The following is a 16,451-nucleotide window of genomic DNA, read 5'->3' on the forward strand; positions in this document are numbered from 1 at the left end:
CTAATTATTTCATAATAGCTAATGTTGAGCTCAACATTCATAAATTTGTTGAAAGATTGCTGAGATACTAAGGGTGTACTTGTAGCAGTAATACTCTTTGACAGCTCAACTTGATGTTCTTGTGATTCCTTTCGTCTTGAGGCTGATAACCTGTATGATCTCTAATTTGCCACTAGATCCCAGAAATGGGGTTGGTGGCCTTCAGAATGCAAGTGTTTTGCTTTAGCTCTTAGTTAAGTGTTGTCTTGTTCCTGATAAACTTGGCTGATTTGTTCAGTCTCTGATTGTAGCAGTAGTTTTTATAACTCATTGGGTTTTATAGATTTTTGTAATAGCACTTTGGTGCTATGATCTTAAGCACTTAACATGAAGGAAGGCAACAATATCAGTAACAGGACAAAAGGGTGATTTGGGCAACAAAATCTAGGGCAGTTACTTCTGTAAGTCTGGAAAAAAAGATTACTTAGAGGTGGAGCACTGTCCAAAGGATAGAGGCTGCCAGGCTATCTGACTGGCTTCAAATTCAAAGGACCACGTTCTGACCTCTCTTCTGTATATGTCAATGAGGGTAATGAAGAGAACTCTGCCTTCTTCTTCCTTGTAGCCCTATGTAGGAGATAGATAGAATCCTGTACCTTGTGCTCCATGAGTATGTGTATGGAGGGGGAAGAGGGAGGATAGATGGGGAAAGTAATATTCTGAGCTATCATTTTAAAAAGAATCTCAGCCTCTATAGCTGTGACTATAACACTCTGAAAGTGAATCCAGTGTAAACTGGCCCAGTGCTGTCTGCTGGACTCTGCAAACAATGTCACTGCCTCTCTTGCCCCACGCTCCAGCAGCCTTGGTGGTTTTTGCTGCTGTTGGTGTGGGAGGTATTGGTTAGTGTCACTACTATTATTGATATCCCTGTAGGTAGTGGTGAAACTGACACACTTTCATTCTGCTGTGTTTGTAAAAGGTACAAACAGCACAAACAATTGAGGTGTTCTATTAGGCATTTAGGTACTGTAGTAATGAGTATTCTAGATATATTTTAAGTACATTTTTGTTGGCTGGGATGGAAGGACACCAAAAGTGGAGGCTGGGAATTGTTAGAGTAATAGAGATTCTTCCCACTCCCAACACTAAGGCTGAAGAAAGATCTTTCCTATCCTGGATCCTGAGGGGATGAAGGAATAAACTTGAGACATATTAGAGGCTTACTAGCCAGTGGATACAAAGGAGCCCTGTAGCAACCCTGCTAGGAATCCCAAATCCTGCCTTCTTCCATGCAGGTGGGTTTCACATTAAGGGGTTGCCTCTTATCTTTCGGTCTCCTTCATCTTTATTTGCTCCTTACTGGCAGGCTTTGTCCTCTGGCTTTTGGGTGTCTAGCAATTTTTTCAAACACTATCTTAAATGGTTTTAATGTTTTGTGGATTATCTGCACTGGTGACATGGATTAATTGTATACTTGACTATAGGTTATTCTGCAGTAATGACATAGTAACTCAACTTGAAACAATGGTAATTGCATAGTAACTTACGTTAGCATGTGTTGTCTTCTGGTAAAGAGCCAACTGCAATTTACCCTCTTTAAACAGATCCTAGAAAACTGAAGCTCTCTTGAAGAGTGTACAAATGCTAGGCAGCCTTCTATACAACTGAGTTATCTTGGCAGACAACAGACTTCTTATCTTGTCTAGAAGTCTCATAAGAGTCAAATACTTAAAGTGCTAGAATGTTAAGTAGTTACAAATTAAGGTCAGAAAACCCAAGAGTCCTAACTATAATCCTTTATAGCTGACATCTACTTCATGCTGCCATGACATAGCAGCTTGGGAACTGCTTAGCAGTGGCAACTCTTGTTATTCAGAGAGTCTGAGAGCCTGAGGGATGATGATAGTTGGAAAACCAAATATGAATTTGCAGCTCTGATGCCATGGCAAATATACCCAGTATGTGGTGTTTATGCCTACGTAAAGGGATCACCTGTAGAACACGTGAGGTAGTTGTATAGCCTTATGTACCTCTCGCTTGACATTCTGTGTGAGGTTCTGAACTTCACAGTTCAAACACAACAGAAAAATTACAAAGCAGGGCAATAAAGGTGATCCAGGAATTGGAGGCTAAGACCTGAAGAGTCTGAGGGAGCTATGCTTCTGTAGAATGGAGAACCCAACATACTCATGTTGTCTATAAATGCCTTCAAGCTAGATATATGAATGGGAATTATTTAGAGACTCTTTTAATTATTTGTGTAAGCGATGGGAGAAGAACTGATATCTTGAAGGAAAATAATAGGGTAGGTATTAGAAAAGTGTTCTTTAATGGGAGCATTTGGGCAGTGGAAGAATGATGTTTGAGGCACTATTGCTCAGATATAGTCAAGACTGTTTGTTGGTCATTTTAGGAATACTGAGCAAAATGTAGGAGGTCAGACTAGATTAAAGCATGAGCTATGATGAGGGCCCTACCAAATTCACAGCCATGAAAAACGCATCACGGACCGTGAAATCTGGTCTTCCCCCCCTGAAATCTGTGTGCTTTTACCCTCTACTATACAGATTTCACGGGGGAACCAGCGTTTCTCAAATTGGGGGTCCTGACCCAAAAGGGGGTCACAGTATTGCCACCCTTACTTCTGTGCTGCCTTCAGAGCTGGGTGGTCGGAAAGTGGCGGCTGTTGGCTGAGTGCCCAGCTCTGAAGGCAGCGCTTTGCCTGTAGCAGCACCATACCATGCCACCCTTACTTCTGCACTGCTGCCTTCGGAGCTGGGGGGTCCTAGAGTGACGGCTACTGACTGAGGGCCCAGCTCTGCAGGCAGCAGCGCAGAAGTAAGGGTGGCAATACCATACCAGGCCATCCTTACTTCTGTGCTGCTGCCAGGGGCAGCTCTGTCTTCAGAGCTGGGCTCCCAGCCAGCAGCTGCTGCTTGCCAGCTGCCCAGCTCTGAAGGCAGAAGTAAGGGTAGCAGTACCACAACCCCCCCCCCCTCCAGTAACCTTGTGACCCCCCTCACAACTCCTTTTTGGGTCAGCACCCCTACAATTACAACACTATGAAATTTCAGATTTATTATTTTTAAAATCCTATGACCGTGAAATTGACCAAAGTGGGCCCTAAATTTGGTAGGGCCCTAGCTATGATACTTTACCAACATTTCACAGAATAGTTCTAAATGCCACCATCTCTTCTGTAATATGTGCTTTAGAGCAGGCAAACCTTTAATAACCAGTAGTGCTACTATTGAACTTCTGTCAGTTTTTTTCCATTATAACCAAAAAGTTAAGCTGAAAAAGTGAGCAAATTGATATCTAAGGCTGTCATGCTGCTGTTAATGTGTCATTGGGCATAAATATTAAACAGATCTCAACAGGAGTGTGTGATGCACAGATTCTGTTTTTTTATTTGTGCACAAAAGTGGATGAGCAGCAATTTTTACTCTGGATTTCCTAGCTTTTACAATCCAATTTCTTGTTACTTTCATGTATCTAAGCCTCAGTCTGACCCTTTGTTAGCCTTGTGGGGATGGGAAAAGGCCAATCTCTTCAGACAAACGTTAGAGATTACTAAAAAAAAAATCAAGTGTGTGTTTGTCTTCTAGAGATGGGTTCAAGCAAACAAGTTTGAATCCAAATCTCCTATAGTTTGTGGGTATTTGTATATGGGGCAGTGGTACTATTCCCAAGCTAAATATTAAATGTTTGCATTACAGAATTTTCAACATAGGAGGGCCTCTCAGTACTCTTGTTCAGTATATAGACACTAATGTAATAGACGCTTTAGAAATGCTGAAGATAAAGTGCATAAAGTATCCAAGCTTCATGTATCTGAAATTGTATGTTATGCCTTCTGCACATTAATAAAGAGTGTAGCTATTATGGTTGGTACATTTTAATTTTTCAAAAGTGAGCAATCATCTAATGAATTCAAAGGTGAAGTGAAAGCTGCCTTTATTTATTTATTTATTTTTTAAGTGCCAAGCTATTATCAAAATGCATGTCAGCTCAAGCTATTAAAAAACACACAAAAACCAACCAACCAACCAAAACCTTCTAAAGGAGAACCAAAAGGCTTTGTTATTGGTTATAACCTGAGTTCAGGTACTCAAAGGTTCTATATTTCTGGTGTAGCTATTGATGGTGATATTGCTAACTTCTAAACAGAGTCATAAGTTGCATTCCTTGTGCTGCTAACAGTAATAAAGAAAGCAAAACTTGGAAATCAGGCCTTTGCAGGTAATTTAATATTAGTTTCTCCTTTACTTACCAAAAAAGAACTAGATCAATTCATGGAGGATAGGTCCATCAATGGCTATTAGCCAGGATGGGCAGGGAGGGTATCCCTAGCCTCTGATTGCCAGAAGCTGGGAATGGGTGACGGGGGATGGATCACTTGATGATTACCTGTTCTGTTCATCCCCTCTGGGGCACCTGGCATTGGCCACTGAAGGAAGACAGGATACTGGGCTAGATGGACCTTTGGTCTGACCCAGTATGGCCATTCTTAGGTTCTGTTTTTTAAAAAGAAATAAACTGTATAGAAGTCAAAATATACTCTGTTAAATTTTTATTCTTAATCACTTCCATTTACCTTAAGATTTTATTTAAAACAATCCCGTATACATAATTTAAATAGTGCCCCCATGCCAATGAAGGAATTTCCTTGGGAGTTGACTGTGCTCAGAACAAATAATTCCTGTGTGGTGCTAACATGTAAATTTAAATATAATAATGAAAATATTAAGGTGGACAGCAAAGTTTTTGTAAAATTTCTATGAGCATCTGAAGTCTAAAACCTGACTTCATTAGGTATTTTGGCCTCTTCCTCTTTTTAGAATTTTACAACTTGTCCAACAAGTTGCCAAAGTTACTACCCTACAGGTTGGGGCTTTCCCACTCATGCCAAGATGTCCCACCGTGCACTGAACCTGTGTCATAACACCATTAATCAGCTGAAGCAGGGAATCTGCTTTTGGGGAGAAAAGTCCAATTTTATACATTATTCGGCAGTTGTTTGCTTTCATATTCTTCTTTTCTACATACAGAATAAATTAAGTATATTTACATTGACAGATCTACCAAAACTAGATTTAATTTTCTTAAAAAAATGGAAGCAGTCTCGCAGCTTCCAAGAATTCTTAAGGAAAGTAAGACAGGTTAAGTCCCACAAACATGTTTAATTCACATTGCAGTCTAAAAAATTTGTCTTACAAGTAAATTTGCTTATTGCTGGGAAGGAGGGAGTTGTTGTCTCCTACTCAAGCTGATTTGACGATAGTCTGGGCAGAGTTTTCTACAGATTCTATTTTGTCCTGGGCAAATCGATAATGTTCAAAGAGATAAGTGCTTGCAGGCCAGCTACTTCCAAACCCATCGGCTGGAAGTTGAAGCAGGACAAATTCAGACTGGAAATAGGCGTAAATTTTTTTAAAGTGAGGGTAATTAACTGTTTGAACAATTTACCAAAATTTGTGGATCTTCCATCGCTGGAGATTTTTAAATTACAATTACGTTTTTCTGAAATCTCCTGTAGGAATTTTTTGGGGGAAGTTCCCTGGCCTTTGTTATACAGGAGGTCAGACTAGATGATCAGAGGGGTACCTTCTGGCCTTAGAATCTAGGAATCTAGGACTCTGCACATCAGTATCTTACCTTACATTTGTCATTTACCCTGCAGCCTTATTGCCTTTAGCTTGTGCAATGTGATGGCATCACAGCTTAGCATATTTAAACTACTTGCTAATTTTGCTAGTGGCTATGCTGGTGTGCTACTTTGGTTATTCAACTTCTGTATTAGAAACCTCAAGTAACAATGAAGTTATGCTAAAGCCGATAATGAACGCTGGAAACAACATGCTTGGTTATTAGTATTTTAGCATTTAAAAAATCAGTAGGCTTACGGCTTGACTTTTCAGAGTGGCTAAGGATCCAGAGTTGCCAGAGAAGTCAATAAGGAATTATGAAAATTAGACGTTTAATCTTTAAATAGCTGGAGATGACTAGTGCTATCAGTAAAAACATCTTTGCTTCTGAAGCAAAGATGTTTTTACTGATAGCATTAGTCATTCTGAAGCAAAGAGGAACAAATCTGAGTATCATGCAGTGAAAGAAATATTCATGTATGTGTGAAAATGTTGTCATTGTAAAGTAGCTAGAGGATAGGAACTGGACTGGGAGGCAGGAGAGTTGGGTTGTGGTTCACGCTCTGCCACTAACTGACTCCATACATTTGAGTGGTCACTTCATCTGGCTGTGGCTTGGTTCCGCTTCACCCACTGTCCATCTATTCTGGTTGTATAAACTCTTCAAAGCAAAGTCTGTTTCACACTATGTGATTGTACTGAGCCTAGCTCAGGCTTAGATGGGGAAACTGTAGTATACATAATAAGAAAAGCTAGTGTGCTAAGCAGGCTTCTAGGTTTGCATGCTGGGCTTCTTAGGATTGTAGCTTGTATGGAGAAGACCAAAGAAATCATCAGCTCACCACCTACAAGTACAGGATATAGCCCATGATATTGTACCTGTGTCTAAAGGATTTATAAACTTTTTAAAAATTATGTTCAATAGAAAATGAAAAGGAACAAACTCTGCGGTTACTTTCTGGTTCAGGTCATAAAAGATAGAGGTTTGGAAGAGGGAAAACATCCAAGAAACAATGCAAGAGTAGTGTGACGGGCTGTCTTTGCTTTTGGATCCCTTTGCTTTTTCAGCAACTTCAAGCAATGGGTCTTCTAAAGAACAAAACTAGTTGTGAGTACCTGTGACGGGATCCCCGGGATGGAGCCTGGGACTGTGGGACCGCTGTGCCCCATGGGCTGTCTCTCACAATGCCTTGCTAGTGGCCAGGAGCAAACCCCTCCAGGTGCTGTTATCACTCAGCACGACTGCGTGTGGAGACTCCGCACCCAGCTATATTGCATGAATGCTCCCAGAGCCACTCATGAATCTCACAGAGAAAGGCACCAGAGCCCAAATTCCCCCAGCTGCCAGCCTTACCGGCTTGCACTGCTCAAGACTAGCAATGCAGATTTATTAATTGGTTCACCACTTCATCAGTGGAAAGTGGGCACATACCAGCCTTTACAAAACCTGAGCAGATTTACCACACATTTTAGGCAAACTCACTGGTAAAGATAAACAGTAAAACAAATCTACTGACTACAAAAGGTGGGTTTTAAGTGATATCAAGGGCATAGCTACACTTGCAGATGTAGAGCACTTTGAGTTAAACAAGCCTTCGGAGAGCGCAGTAGGGAAAGCGCTGCAGTCTGTCCACACTGACAGCTTCAAGCGCACTGGCGTGGCCACATTTGCAGCACTTGCAGCGGCATTGGGAGCGGTGCATTATGGGCAGCTATCCTAGCATGCAAGTGGCTGCAATGTGCTTTCCAAATGGTGGGGTGGGGTGGAGTGTGACAGGGAGTGTGTTGTGTGTATGTGGGGGGGAGAGAGAGTGGGTTTTTGGGGGACTGAGAGCATGTCAGCATGCTGTCTTGTAAGTTCAGACAGCAGCAGACCCCCGTCACCCCCCTGCGCCTCTCTCCCTCACACAGCATTCCACACTAATGGCTTGCTTTGTCTCGGAGCAGATAAGCAGCCGATTGTCAGAAACGGAGCTTTCAAAGGGCATTTCCGCATTCCTACAGCTGATTCCAAATAATGACAAGAGTGGCCACTTGACTTAAGGGGATTATGGGACCTTTCCGGAGGTTGGTCAGAGCGCAGTAATGTAACACCTCGTTCACACTGGTGCTGCGGTGCTCCAGCGAGGGCACAGCAACTGTTGTTCCACTCGCCGAGGTGGAGTACCAGCAGCGCTGTAGCTGCGGACTCAGAGCACTCTACGTGCCTTGCCAGTGTGGGCGGGTAGTGAGCTAGTGCGCCCGGGGCTCCTTTATTGTGCTGTAACTCGCAAGTGTAGCCAAGCCCTAAGTGATAGGCAAAAAACTCTCTACCCTATTAGACTGGGCAACAACTAGACTAAGCAGTTTTTCTGACACCACTGGATATTGCAGTTCATAGTACACAGATTTCATTCTTGAAATCTGGGCCAGTCCCCTCAGTTGGAGTCTTCAGAGTGTCCTTGTTACTTGCAGCGTAGGTGGGTGAAGGAGAAAGGCCCAGCATGTGGTCACTGTGTTCTGTTTTATATCCTCAGTCCCATATGCTTGGGGAGCACAAGTCCAGGCATGTCTGGGGGGCATTGCTGAGTCTCCAGGCAAGGTCGAGCAATTCCCCTGGTGTGGTCTCATGCAGATGAGTCATTGAATTGTAGCTCTCGTGCTGGACAATGGTTGTTGAGGAGTTGTTTGACACCCTGCCCGGGCGGGCGTTGGTTACTTTCCTTGCTGTTGTCTCTGGGGAGATAATATCTGGCTGATTCCCCAACTTACAGCATGTTTTAGTGACAACCATACAACGCAATTCTCATAACTTCCTATGCATTAATGATATACATATATGGATAGAGAAATGACTTTCAGCAGATCCTAATCTTTCCCCTGTTACCTTATAAGGCATGCTTTATATGTAATATCATAATTATATACAGATGAGAAATATGGGCGTGGGGGTACAGGGTGTTCCCCCAGGGTATAGAATGTCTCCGTGCTTTTACTCCAATCTTTTAGATATGTCTTCCCCTATTATCTTTCACTTTGTTCTTCAGTCTATTTTCTTCAGCTAGCCTTGTTCTAAAATTAACACAGCATGATGGGCTGAAACACCTACTTGTAATTTTTTTAGACTGTATTTATTGCAATTTGGAAACGTTTGACATTTTATACTGTTGCTCTTTCCCTTTCATAGTATGCATTTGGATAAAGAACATAGCAGAACAGGTGTCTTCTGTGCGGAGTGCATGGAAGGAAAGAACTTTCTTTAATGGTACATTCCTAGACTACGTCTTTTGCTAACACAATGTCTAGACATGATCATTTAACAAATTCTTAACTACTTCCCAGCTATTATGGGACTTGCTGCAGGGTAGCTTTGGATGTTGGAAGACGGTCGCAGGTCATGCTACGACGAAGCGTCTGAAATTCTGATTCTTGGCACAGCTAATTGGCCCCAAACCATGAGCTGCAGTCATAGTGAGTTTCTGGACCTGCTGTAAACTGGCTTCTAGAAATATAGGGTGACATTTCAAAGGTGGGGGTTTTGTCCTCTGATTCTACACTTCCTTTCCCTGTCTAGGTCAACTTTAAACTGACTTTTCTTACTTAAATTGAGGATTCCCTTGAGAGAGAGCTTCACCTCGGGGGAGCCGAACAGTTTGTAGGCTTCAGAATTCTAACTCGCCTGCAGATTGAGCAATGTGTTCATCAGCTCTTCTATCACTTGATTACGCTATAATTTCGCCCACGAGCAGCAGCAGCCAAAAGTGTACTCAGTCACTTGCATACAGAGCTGGCTGCAAAGACAAACTAGGGAGGTTTGTGTGATCCTAATCACTTTTCTGTTTTAATAGGCCTCATGCACAGGGTGTGTGTATGTGTGTGTTAATCCCGTACCCCAAAATAAAATATTTCTGTTTGCAGAAGTTTGTGCAAACTTTTTCCAGTTTTGATTCATCTGGGTTCACATCCCCTGGGTTTGGACCCAAAACTCAAAGCAAAATTCATCTGACACTAGAATTTTGCTTCATTTTGTTTGTCTTGAATTTGTGCAAAACCAGAACTTCAGTGGTTTCACTCATGTTCATAACATTTCTCTGGTTCACTGAAAGATTCTTGAACCTCAGCATTCCTGATTAGAGCTCCTCAATTACCACAAAACCTGGAAAACCTTTCCTGTTTCTAGGCTTCCTTGTGAAATATTTCACACATGTCTACTTCTGCCGTGGACGGGACTAAGGCCAGTTGTACACAACAACAAATTAGGCCTAGCTATGTCCGGCAGGGATGTGAAGATGTGTGATCCCCGACCATTATAGCTTGGCTAGCAAAAGCCCCTAATGTAGATGCATTATACTGCCAGTTTAGCTTATTTCACTTGGTGGAAGGAGAGGGGAGGACTGGGGCTGGATAAGCTATGCTGACAAAAGTGCACTTTTGCAAGTATAAGCTTTGTCCACAGTAGGAGTGCTTTGCTGGTATATCTCTACTGGCAAAGCCTTCCAAGTGGAAACGTGGCCCAAGTCCATTTCTATCCACCTCTATCTGTTTGTATATAAAGCCTGCTGAAGAGGGCAAAAAGAGTATGATCATACTATTGTTGTTTTCCTCACAAAGATAACTGTTTCCTCCTCAACTGCAGAAGCTCTTGCACCTGGAAGGAAAGTGACTAGAACACTAGTTATTCTGCTTCTGCAGCCTTTCCATATTAAAACGATGCCTTTCTTGCAGAGATCCAGAGTTCCAAAGCACCAAAATGGGGAAGTATAGGAAGCCAGAAGGAGATGCGAAAAAATCTTAAAACCACTGCATGATATCCAGCAGAAGGGGAGGAAAAGTGAGGGAAGATATGGTGCTCTTGATGGCTTTTTGCATAATCTTTTTTTCCCCACAGAGTATTAAACAACTAAAAAGTTAAGGGCCACCTTCTAAATTGCTTTGATGTAAAATTTCTGTTGACACCAGTGAGGAAGACGCTATGAACTGACAATAGCACCTGGCCACCATAACTTTGTAGCCTTGACCCAGGGACCTAATTAAAGTGTACTTTGGCCCTCACCACAAAAACTCTGATCTTCTGGAGGACCTTTTAAAATATATACTTGAGTAGATACGACTTCCCTAACTGCTAGCTCAAGCTAATTCTTTATTTTGAGTCCCACACGTTAGCGTTGTGAGGTGTGGTAAGTCTAACCTTACAAGTTTAGCAAACCAGTGGTAAGAACTTCTGTTAAAATACCAGCTTTGGGTAGTTCTGAAACCAACTATCCCTTGCTGTTTGGATCTATTTAGAGATTGATACAAGCATCAGGGTACTTACTATACAGTCTGAACAGAGCAATGTGCAACACAACTGAATTAAAAATAACTAGGGAAAGGTTGGAGCTAACTGTTTTAACAGATGTTAAAATTGCTGGCATCTGGCCTTCAGCAGCATTTCACACTTTCCAGCTCTAGTCTAGACATACCCTACCTGGGTTTTATCTGGAAGTCCATGAGACACAATAAACGTGGAACCTTACAATGCTCTTTTTTGGGGCGGTCCCTTTTCAGAGTAGAGCTACACTCAAAATGGTATTTATTTGGTTCTCCTAGGGTAAGGGTGGGCAAACTTTTTGGCCCGGAGGTCACATCTGGGTATGGCAATTGTATGGTGGGCCATGAATGCTCACGAACTTGGGGGTTGGGGTATGGGAGGGGGTGCGGGCTCTGGGGTGGGGCTGGGGATAACGGATTGGGAGTGCAGGAGGGTGCTCCAGGCTGGGACCAAGGGGTTTGGAGGGCAGGAGGGGGATCAGGGCTGGGGCAAGGGGTTGGGGTGCAGGAGTGGGGTAGGGGTGCAGGCTCCAGGTGGCGCTTACCTCAGGCAGCTTCCAGAAGCAGCAGCATGTTCCCCCTCCACAGCCAGGTAGCTCGGCTTGCTGCCCTGTCCGCAGGCGCCACCCCTGCAGCTCCCATTGGCCATGGTTCCTGGCCAATTGGAGCTGCAGGGGCGGCGCTTGGGGGTAGGAGCAGTGTGTGCAGCCTACCGGCTGCCCCTATGCACAGGAGCTGGAGGGGGGACGTGCCGCTGCTTCCGGGAGCCGCGCTGAGCCACAGCACGCGTGGAGCAGGGCAAGCCCCGGACCCCGCTTCCCAGTGGGAGCTCGAGGGCCAGATTAAAGTGTCCAAAGGGCCAGATGCAGCCCCCCGGCTGTAGTTTGCCCACCCCTGTCCTAGGGACTGGATGTCCCCTTACTCACTGCTAATTGCTGGTTAGTGCATATACTAGAGTATGCACTCTATCTTGTCTTGAATGCAAGAAATGAAGCACCTTGCTAAAAGTCATAAAAGCGCAGTCTACCGAAATGGCTGTAAGCTGAAACTGCCATTGAGATAAAATAGTGTTGCTGTTTCCGATACCTTATTTATATTCTAGGTACAAATAACAATGTAGCAGCCTGATGCTAATTGTCTCTGAAACCGAGGTAGTGCTGGCTAATATCGCTCTAATCACTTACTAATGGAAAGGCTGCATAGTTTGTAGAAATGTTACTATTACAACACATAGATTTCAGTTGTGTAAAAAAAATATATATATATTGCAAATTCCTCAGGTGTTCTCATGTATAGTGGTAGTTGGTTGTATTTTTAAAGGTGCATTTTACACTTATTGCAGTCTGCTTTTAAAGTGTAAAGATTTCTGAGTAGTCCTCTTGTTTTACAGCATTCCATGTGGAGACCTGGAAGTCTGCAGGAAACTTAAAAAAAAAAGAAATGATCCCCCGTGGATTTGAGATTATGTAAGTATTAAACTTTTTGTGATGCTTAATAGACATTTGAGAAGGTAAAACTGCTATTTGAGCAGCCTGACCATTCCCTTCTGAGTAAAATAACTAGAGTCGACCTCTGTAAAGTTTCCAAGGTGGAAACCTTGGATGGGTAGGAAGAAAAGTGAAAGAGCCTGAAGAGGCCGCAGGGTAATACCCTCTTAGATGTATCCTAAGACATTCTACGCATTCCAGAGCATCTGCACAGAGCTGGAACATCCATGGTACTCCCAACAGCCTCTCCTCGGCCTCCAGCCTCTGCTCCTCTGGATACTGTGTTGTCATGCCATACAGCCAGGATTCTGCAGGAGTCTGGATTAATTTCTGTTGGAAACTTTCTAGGGATTTGCTGGGAGATGCTGAGATAGTGAGGATATCCTGCAGAACTTCAGCCATGCTGTCGCCATGGAGTATGCTCCCTGGATTACGATGGAAGGGGATATACCAATTAGCATGGCTGAACTTCCATTTGCAGTGGGAATCCCTAAACTTTTCATTTCTTTCATGCAATGAAGGGAGATCTGTTTTGGGTTTCCCCCGACACCTACTGCCATTTTGTCCTATTACTCTCCTTTGAATTTTGTAAGTTCTGGTGTAAATTTAAAAAATTCTGGTGCTGTTTATTGCTCCTGACTTCATTATTCAGGTGTTAACGGATTCTTGTCTCACTCTTGGTTCCATTATATTAGTGGTTGCAGTTAAGCTTACTGAGCAGTAAGGCATTGTCTAACTTAACCCTCCAACCCCCAACAAAACCCTCAAACCCGCTTGCTTTTTTCCATTCTTATGGAATATTCCTATTTCTTTGACTTCAAAAATAATTGCTATGGTGGAGTCAGTTCATCAGTATTATTCCCTTCAATTACTTTCTTACCTACTTTTTAAAATTAATGGCTGTATTAATAAGATCTTCCTAATGGTTTCTACCTCTTTAATTTTATTTCATGTGTAATATGGAAGTCTGCAAATCTTATTCTTAGTGGTGGGCTTTTACTTATTGGTAGTGACTACTAGCTGCTGGGTTCTCAGTTGCTTCCTTCTGGTTGGAAAAAATAGTTTCACAATGGTGCTCTGGATTCTCCACTTTCTGGTTCATGAGCCTGTCTTTCTTATAACATAGACATCTCTAGATGATTCATGCTTAGCTGTCAATTATTGCTCAACAGCTGTCTGAGTAGTCAAAATCCTTCAGGAATACAGTATCCTGTGGCTTTGATTTCCTCAGATTTTGGTCCAAATTTTATTCTCTAGTAGTAGTCTATAACGAATGGTATCTGCAGCTTTTTCCTCTAGTTTTTATCATTATTCACTTGTCCTGATGTTTTGATCAAATTGCAACTCACATTTATAAATACGTTTAGTGTATATTTTTTTACTCTGTCCATATGGCTTATTATTATTACATGGCCTTCTAATGCAAAGATCTTAATATTTGGATACATCTGAACTTAACCATTCATATTAACATTCTAAGTGAGAATCCTCTCCTTGAGTTTCAGTTATGCTTGCTTGGTCATACTAGATGATCTAAATCACTTCGAGATCATGTTACTTATTTCCTATACTCATTTTATAATCAGAAGCAATTTTCTTCTGATCCCCCACTAAACTCTGAACTCTCATCATAGCTCCTGATGCTGCAATTGGATCTCTTCTCCCCCGTCTCTCCCAATAAGAAATATAATTCCCCATATGCACAATTGTTTCTTTTCTCCATCCCATTCTGTTGCATCTTCCACTTTTGAAACACGAGTGGAATGGGAAGCAAAAAAGACTAGCAAGCAACTGGAGTAGATCCAGCAGTGTGAGAACAGCATTCCCACACTGAAACAACACTGGAAAACAACCAGAAAGTTGCAGAACAAGATATGTGGAGAAATTGAGTGTGGAGGTAGCTGGACACTTTTTTTAAAGCTGGTTTTGCTATTTTTGGAGCAAGAGTACTTCAAAAGAATTGGAATGTTGCCTCAAGTTTCCTGTACTACAAGAGAAGTGAGGAATTACAACAGTGGTACTTTAAATCTCTTCTGATGTCTGCTTGTAGTAGGTAGGATTACGTTTTGGAACAGCTACTCAGTAGAGGGAAGGGAGATGTTCCACTTCTGGAACATCTGTCTGGGCTCTGCTGGTGTGGGTGTTGTGCTGTTATTAGGAAAGCACTGCTAACAGACAGCAAGTCTCATAATAAGACAGATGGTTTGGAATACAGGAAAATCCTTTCTGAAGGGGAGAGGTGCGTGGGCAGACGCTTATTTGAAACTTGGTTAATTTGCACAATATAGGCTAACCTAAAACTAATTTCTGAAACTACCATGAAGATAAGATCTTCTCACCTACAGCGTCTGTTGATAACACTGATGGACGGAGACCTTCATGCTATGTAATGTATTCACTGTCATTAGGAAAAGTAGTAATGAGATCAACATTGTCATATTGTAAAAAGTGACATAAAAATGACTTAAACCAGACTTAAAAATATCAGCAATCTTTTTCTGTGGTGAAACCAATCATTACTTAAGAAGCGTGAGAACAAAAATCACATAGGTAGAGAACATGTACAGCTTGATTATGTAAATCACAATCATGCAATGTGAACTTTCTTCTCTTGTTTCTAGATATACATGAACATAAGAATTGCCATATTGGATCAGATCAGTGACCCATGTAGTGATCCATCCAGTATCCTGCGTCTGGCTTGGGCCAGTACCTGCACTAAATCCTGCACTAGTAGGCAGTTATGGATATCCTGCCCAGAGGGAAATTTTTCCTAACCCCCAACAGCTAGAGGTTGCCTTACATCCATATGCATGATGGTTTATACCAGAGGTGGGCAAACTGCGGCCCGCGGGCCTATCCTGCCCAGCCCTTGAGCTCCCGGCCGGGGAGCCTAATCCCCGGCCCCTCCCCTGTTATGCCTCAGCTTGCCGTGCCGCCAGCGCTCTGGGCAGCGGGGCTGCGAGCTCTTGCCGGGCAGTGTGACTGTGAGAGTCGCTGTCCTGCCCTGGTGCTCTAGACTGCGCGGCGGCATGCCCGGCTCCAGCCGGGCGACGCGGCTGCTGGTCCTGGTGCTCTGAGCGGCATGGTGGGGGGGGGGGGTTTGGATAAGGAGCAGGGGATTCTGGGGGGCAGTCGGGACAGGACGCAGGGGGCGGTTGGATAGGTGTGGGAGTCCTGGGGGGCCTGTCAGGGTGCAGGGGTGTGGATAGGGGTTGGGGCAGTCAGGGAGCAGGGTGGGTTGGATGACTCAAGGGTTCTGAGGGGGGCCGTCAGGGGGTGGGAAGTGGGAGCGGGCGGATGGGGGCAGGGGCCAGGCTGTTTGGGGAGGCACAGCTTTCCCTACCCGGCCCTCCATACAGTTTTGCAACCCCGATGTGGCCCTCAGGCCAAAAAGTTTGCCCACCCCTGGTTTATACCCTGCCAGAAGCCTACCTTTCTAAAAAAAAAATATTTGCTATAACACTGGATTTTCATTTTATTCAGTTTCTCTTACATGCTTAGAAACAAAAACTTAATCTGTGGAGCTACATTATTCAGTTACCTAAGTATGGCGTATTACTTCTGGAAGGTGATGGAGCTATTAGCCATCCATTCACAAGTAAACTGGGATTCAGACTCAGATCAATTTAAGCAAATCCGGGAGAGAGTTAGTATCCTGGAATTTGCATTCAGTACAGCAGTGTTCTGTTCACAATTGATTGACTTTCAGTAGAGTGAAATTACTGTGATGCAGACTGCTGGGGAAAGTGGCAAAGTGGACCTGCAGGCAAATGGGAGCAATGGCACCAGACAGATTGTGTATTTAATTATCAAAGAGCTATAACAGTAATGTCAAGTAGCATTTGGCTTTTTAAACAAGCAGCCCTTTATAGTATTTGGGGGAAAAATAAACACAATTAAGCGAACCCTTAAAAAAATGAACTTGTGTAGACAGCACTGTTAAATCAGAGCTGGTCTTGACAAACGTTAAATGGATACTTACCCCCATATACAAATGGTATGTCAAACGGTGCAGATCACCTAAAAGATGTTAAGGATTTGG

Source organism: Chelonia mydas, chromosome 10 (assembly GCF_015237465.2).
Source record: "Chelonia mydas isolate rCheMyd1 chromosome 10, rCheMyd1.pri.v2, whole genome shotgun sequence".
Lineage (NCBI taxonomy): Eukaryota > Metazoa > Chordata > Testudines > Cheloniidae > Chelonia > Chelonia mydas.